Source organism: Dasypus novemcinctus, chromosome 28 (assembly GCF_030445035.2).
Source record: "Dasypus novemcinctus isolate mDasNov1 chromosome 28, mDasNov1.1.hap2, whole genome shotgun sequence".
NCBI lineage: Eukaryota > Metazoa > Chordata > Mammalia > Cingulata > Dasypodidae > Dasypus > Dasypus novemcinctus.
In genome coordinates, this window is record NC_080700.1 from 11,493,458 (window position 1) to 11,500,898 (window position 7,441).

Sequence of the window (7,441 nt, forward strand, 5' to 3'; positions counted from 1 at the left end):
CACCAGGGAACCAAGAGTGTCTACAACTGCAAGAAGGAGAATCACCTCCATCAGCCATGTGAGATCTAAGCCCCTCTTGATTTAGAGGTGGAGTGGACATCACCATCCTAGGCTCCACAGGATGGAGGAATATAATATGGATTGAATTGAACTTGCTGGTATTCTACTGTAGAACTGTTGTGACTGGCAATGGAAGAAATTGTATCCTTGATGGTGAGATGGTGGCAATGACAGTTGCTGAGGGCAGGCAGAGGAAGGAAGAGGTGTCATATGGGGCATTTGAGGACTTGGAGTTGTCCTGAATGATATTGCAGGGAAGAGGCAGGACAAAGTATTTCCTGCCATAACCCACTGAATGGACTGGGGAGAGGGTGAACTACAATGTAAAGTACGGTCCATGCAGTGTGGCAGTGCTCCAGGGTATATTCACCAAATGCAGTGAATGTGACCTTATGATGAAACGGGATGTTGATGTGGGTGGAGCAGGGCAGGGTGTGGGGTATATGGGAACCTCTTATGGTTTTTAATGTAACATTTTGTGTGATCTATTTATGTAAAAATAAAGACAAAAAGTTTGCTAAAAAATAAAAAAGATGTTTAATTAAGTATATGGGTTTTGGGATTATGAGTGACAATGTATGTGTGTCTGCATCTGTGTGAAAAGTATAAATTTGTGTTTGTGCATGTTTGTAATGTATGGGTTGTGCATCAGTTTATAATTCCTGACCTGTAAAATGAGGCAGAGGGATTGAATAGTGGCCAGGATCAAATAGTTTTTGGTGAAAATGAACAGTTGGTTGGTACAATTGTATATTAGGTTTCTTCACTAATGACAAAATCAATGAATTCTTATAACTGAAAATTTTGCAAAAAATAATAGAAATTGAGTAAGTAGCTTTGACTTATCTGTTAAGAGAATGGGAGATCTGCCTTTTAAAAACCTGACCCTGGTTGTTTTATTTTTGAGGGAAACTTATATAAACTTTTCTCTTTTTCTCTCGATGTTGTTCTAATTACTTATTACTAGTGTGGGACAATATTACAAAAATATGTTTTCTCAAAAAATTCCATGTTGATAGACATTGATTTGTGCAAATGATCTACTGATTTCTAAAAGTAAATTATTAGAAGCATGTTTTCCTTTTCTCATAGCTCTTTGAAAATCCTTCTCAGTTATATTGTCTGAATCCATATATGCTCATAAATTAAAAGGTGTTAGCCTAAATGGTATGACGATTAGGAAAGAACTCACTTTGTAGTATAAAAGCTTCTAAGGAAGCAGAGAATAAAGTGACTTGATGCCTGTCCCTCATGACTCAGACATGAACATTTTCTTTGCATCCCTCTTTGCCTCCAGAGATTATGGGAAAGAAAGAGCCTTGTGCAAACACTCCAGTTGTCTCTTATGAGATCCTGATTAGAAACTTGTAATTGTTTTTGGTAATTAGCAACTGCAAAAATATTTTTCAGAAAGATTCTTAGCTCCCCATGACTGCACTCTCACAATACAAGTAATATTATAACTGTTCTGCAGGGAGGTGAGGTCACAAAATCACAAAACCCTATTTCAGGATCTTATTTCCCCTCTACCACACACATATTTGCAATTATAACCAACTCGCTGGGACCAGCGTATTGAGAGTGAGAAGTTGGGTAAGTATTTCCTATATCAATGGGAAATGCAAAATCATAAGAGAAAGAGGCCTATCGATAGTCAGGGAAAGTGATAATATTATAAAAATGAGTTCTTCAGGGTTTGAAACTGTTCCAGAATAAAAAAATACACAGATGAGAAGAATAATTTCTGAGGTATAAGCAAAGCAAGTAAAGAAAAATGCGGGTCCTAGATCCAATACCAATCCTTGGTATTTCCTAGTGTAATCTGGTTAATTCCTTATTGATGGTAATTGTTAGTGTTTAGTCCAAGTGATAATGAAATCTCTGATTTTTAGGATGATTAAGGACTGCAGTTCTGAAATTAATCTGCTGTTTAGTCAGTCCACTTTACAGGAATCATAGAGAAAATGCTCAGGATTAATATAGGTGTGCATGTAATACATCCATGTTTGTAATAATGAGCAGAACTTATCAACAGGAATCATCCAATCCTGTGCAGAAATTGTGTATCTGAACAGCAGCTGATGGAAAAGAAATGTTTTCTCTAAGTCAGGGGTTATGAATTGCTTCATGGAGACAGTAAATGTGACGTTACTGAAAACAACTGTGGTCTGTTGATTATGGTGAGACTGTTTTGCCCCTTGATGTTAGGGAATGAATAATTAAGGACAATGCAACTCTATTAGTATGCCTTTCAGAAAGAGTCTGTCAGGCTCAAATGTATCTTTCTGTATTTTCTTTGGTTTAAAAACATATTATCAGACATAGGTTTTAGTATTTCTATTTAAACAGTACAAAAGATTTCACAGTTTACAGACACTATTTCTCATACATCCTATACTTTAATATCTTTCACAAATCTCATCTTATTGCAAACTTAATTTAGATATTAATAGGTAAATATGATTCAAAATTAGTAATGATTTCATTTCAATTCCTTGTATTTCATCATGCTTTAGTATCTCATGTCCCTCATTTTAGAGCATGGCCTAATGTTGCTAAATACATCCAGTGAGCGATGTCATTATAAATTTATTCCCATTATAAAGACAAAGTTATCTTTCTGTTGCCATCCTAATACAGAATTTATCTTGCATTTACTAAATCCTTCTTGTCATAGGATAGGTTTATGTAGTAATATGCTGCAATCAGGGCATCTACAATTTACTGTGATCAAAATGATTATTCATATTTGATATTGGGCTATGTAATAACTTTTACACCTACCTGGAAAACTTTAAAATAAAAAGAAATCAATTTAAAATGAAATGACAGCAGATGAGAACCAAATATAGAGAGATTATTTGAATAATATAGCTAGGTATCTTCCTTAGTATAGCATGTGTTGTTAAAGCTACCTAAGGTGTAAATTTTGACAAATCATTTAACTTCTTTGTACCTAAATTATCCTCAACTTTATGATTAAAATATCAGTGTCTTCATCATGGATTTGTGAAGAAAAAAGAAGTTACTATATGTAGACTTGATAGCAATGGTGCATACATAGTAATTTCTCTTTAATGACTATTTATTCAATGCTTAGAAATCTCTTAATGAAAGAAAAACTAATATGTCTTTAAGTGCAATCTAATGGTAGGTGAAGAATCTTCTTTTTAATTGACATGATAAATTTAGCCCATGCATTATGTTCCCACTGCAGTATTTTCTGGTTCTGAAATAAATAGAATGACCTCCAGGGATTTGGCGATGGGAGGGATAGTCTTATTACAAACCATATTTGGAATGCCGGGGAATTTCTCTTTTTTTTACCATTATATCTTCCTTTCCTTCACTGGGTGCAGATTAAGGTCCATAGATTTGATTATCAAGCACCTGATAGTAGCCAACTCATTGATCCTTCTCTGTAAAGGAATACCACAATCAATGGCAGCATTTGGTTTGAAATATTTGTTCCATGATTTTATAGGCAAAGTTGTTTTCTATCTTCACAGAGTGGGCAGGGGGGTGTCCATAGGAACCACCTCTCTCTTGAGTATCTTCCAGGCCATCATGATCAGTCCCAGGAATGCCAGGTGGGCAGAGTTGAAATTAAAATCCTCAAAGTATATTGGCTTTTCCCTTTTCCTGTGCTGGATTGTCTACATGCTGGTAAATATTATTTTTGTTATATATATGACAGGCAGTCAGAGCACCAAAAACACCACAAACAAAAAAAAATTTTGGATATTGTACTTCTGTACGTCATGACAAAATCTCAGACTCACTCTATGCAGTGTTGTTATCAGTCCCTGATGCTTTATGTCTGGGGCTCATGCTCTGGGCCAATGGCTCCATGGTTTACATCTTGTACAGGCACAAGTAGAGGGTCCAATATATTCATAGGAAAAATGTCTCCCCCAGATCCTCCCCTGAGTCCAGAGCTACCCACACCATCCTTGTACTGGTGAGCACTTTTGTAACTTTTTATACCCTCTCCTCCATATTTCATGTTTGTATCGCTCTTTTAAATAATCCTAGTTGGTGGCTGTTGAACACCTCTGCACTTTTTACTTCATGTTTCCCAGCTCTCAGCCCATTTATTCTCATGTTTCATGACCCCAGTTTTTTCAGGCTCCACTCTATCAAGTAAGGCATGCAGAATTCCCCATCTTATCAGAAATATGTAAGAGTATGTTTCTGTACAATGTTCAGTTACGATTTACACATCTTCTAGTCTATCATAAGAACTATTATGAAAAGTCACACTTCAAGTGCAGGGAAAGCTGCACTTGCCACAAGAATAAACAGTAAATGATAACAGTTGAAAATGAAATATTATGCAATTTCTATTTAAGGACATCTTGGAGTATGTAAGTTTTTACCTGATATAGTATATTTTTCCAAAAATTCACTACACATGAAATTGTTGCAAAAGTTACATAATAAAGGAAGAGATTGTGTGTGGGGTGGGTGGTGATTCAAAATACTTAAAAGTAAACATCCCCATGGAATAATGAAGTAGCATGTTGGGAAAACTGAATACAGATTCAGAATCAGAGAGTAGAATCATTGGGGACAAGGTATGATTTTTAAATTTTATGTACTTAGAGAGATGGTAGTCATTTGAAATATGCTGCTAAAAAGAGAGATTGGTATATTTAAAACATTATAGTGTAGAAATGTCCACACAGAACTGAGGTAGATCAAACAAGAATGTGAAAAAGATATTTTTGCTGTTTTTAGAGATGTGTTTGAGAATATGAAAAAATCTAATTAACTGGTAGAAAATTTAATGGATTTTTGTACAGTAGATGGAAATTTGTGTGTGTGTGTGGTGTTTTTGTTTGTTTGTTTGTTTTTGGTATGTGAACATTCCTAGTGGGAATTTTGTCAAGTAAATTTTGGGGAGAGCACCCTCATTTCTTTAAGTTAAGGGCATAAGATTTTAGTTGAGACTTTCATTAACCTTGGAGCAGTAAAGGAATAGCCATTTGAAAGAAGAAAAGCATGTATCCATTTTTTGTTCGTAATGTGGAGTTAATAACTTATTGGATTCTGAAGTATCCTAATGATTTTTCCTCAACTTTAAGAAACATTTTCTTATACCTTTCTATATATTTACATTATAAAGCAAATGTAAAGTAGTAAATTCATAAAATTTTAAACGGCAGCATCAGTTTGTCCTAATGAATGTACATTGAATATTATGCCAAAATATAGAGAAACACATTTTAGCCCCCACAAGACACATAATTATTTATATTTACATATATACATATGTTAACATTTCCATGTACATATGTATTTGTATATATATAAAACTAGACTATGTTTGATATGCAGTAATTTTGAAAAAGTATAAATGGAGGAATTAAAATAACAACAAATTTTGTTTAACTGTGAAGTATATTTAAGCTGATGATTTATAGCACCAGGCTTGTTACTTTGTTAAAATTATAACTATGTGCATGTATATATACTGAAATAGTTAATTAACTGAACTAATGAGAAACTGTTTTCAACTTTTCTCATTTTCTGTTACGCTACTTGTTTAATTGATTAAAATGATATGATGACATGAAATATAATGAAAATGAGGTAAAAACTTTCTACTTTAATTATGTATTAGTAATATCTCTTTAAAAATATCAAACTTAATATATGCATTGTTTGATGTTAATAGCAATAATATAATTATGATCAATATAATGATGCATATATTTGGGATTGTATATACCAATTCGGTGCATGATCTTCATTACATCACACTTAGTTTTTATTTTTTGTATCTTCTATTTATTTGTTTTTTAAATTCTGCATATTTCCTCTTTTCTTTGGAAGTTGTATATTCACTCCGTATCTCTTAGTTTATAACCTAGACATTAAAGCATATTTTAAAAATTAATCACAGGGTAAAGTTATGCAATATGCTCAACTGCTTTACTGAAAATATAAAGACAATGGCACTCTAATCTACATTAAATTTGGTTTATTGTACTTTGCCTCATTGCATTTTGCAGATATTGCATTTTTTTTACAAATAGGTTAGCGGCAACTCTGCTTTGGGCTAGTCCATCAGCACCATTTTTCGAAAAGCATGTACTTGTTTCAGTCTCTGTGTCATATTTTGCTAATTATACTAATATTTCATATATTTACTTTATTATTATGTATGATAGGATATCTGTGTTTTTTGGCACTACTGTTGTAATTATTTTGGGAAACAACATGATCACATAAGATGGCAAATTTATAAATGCATGACCTGACTGCTCCACTGGACAGTTGTTCCCCAATACAACTAAATTGAAATTGGGCCAATTAGTAACCCTGTAATGGCCTCTATGTGGTCAAATGAAGAGTTGCACATCTCTTACTTTAAATCAAACCTTGAAAGTATTAAGCTTAATGAGGAAGACATGTTGAAAGCTGAGATAGGCCAAAAGTTTGGCCTCTTGTGCCAAGTTAGCCAAGTGGTGAAAGTAAAGGAAAAGTTCTTGAAGGAAATTAAAAGTACTATTCCAACAGGCACCCAAATGATAAGAAAACATAAAACCCATATTGCTGATAAAAAGAAAATTGTAGTGATCAAACCAACCACAACATTCCATTGAAGCCAAAGTCTAATCTGGAGCAAGGACCAGCTCTCTGTAATTCTATGGAGGCTGAAAGGAACACAGAAGCTGAAAAAAGAAAAACTTAAGGTAGCATAGGTCACTGCATGAGATCTAAGGAAATAAGACACTTCCAAAACAAAAAAGTGCAATGTGAAGCAGCAGTGCTGAAATAAATGCTGCAGCACGTTATCCAGAATATGTTGCTAAGTGCAGATTGAAGGATTTTTTATGTAGAGGAAACAACCTTCTATTGGAAGCAATTTCCATGTAGGACTTTCATAGCTGAAGAAGAGAAGCCAACTTGATTTGACTTAAAGCTTGAAAGCACAGGCTGACTCTAATATTAGGTGAAAATACAGCTGCTGACTTTAAGTTGAAGCCAGTGCTCATTTACCACACTGAAAATCTTAGGACCCTTAAGAATTATGCTAAAACTACTCTACCTGTGCTCTATAAATGGAATAACAAAGGCTGGCTGACAGCAAATCTGTTTATAACATGATTTACTGAATATTTTAAGCCCATTATTGAGACCCACTGCTCAGAATAAAAAAATCCATTCTAAATATCACTCCTCATTGACTACACACCTGCTCACCCAAGAACACTAATGAGCATCTGCAATGAAATTCATGACTTTGCCACAACATCCATTTGCAGTGCATGTATCAAGGAGTTCATTTTGAATTCAAGTGTTATTATTGAAGAAATAGATTTTGTAAGCCATAACTGCCATAAACAGATTCCTCATATGGATCATGGGAAAG

The 7,441-nt window shown here is 34.1% G+C and overlaps 1 pseudogene; it reads left to right on the plus strand.

Annotated features, from left to right (window-relative positions):
• The first annotated feature begins 3,303 nt into the window (after positions 1-3,303).
• On the plus strand, positions 3,304-4,207 carry LOC105746746 (vomeronasal type-1 receptor 4-like; annotated as a pseudogene).
• Positions 4,208-7,441: the final 3,234 nt, after the last annotated feature.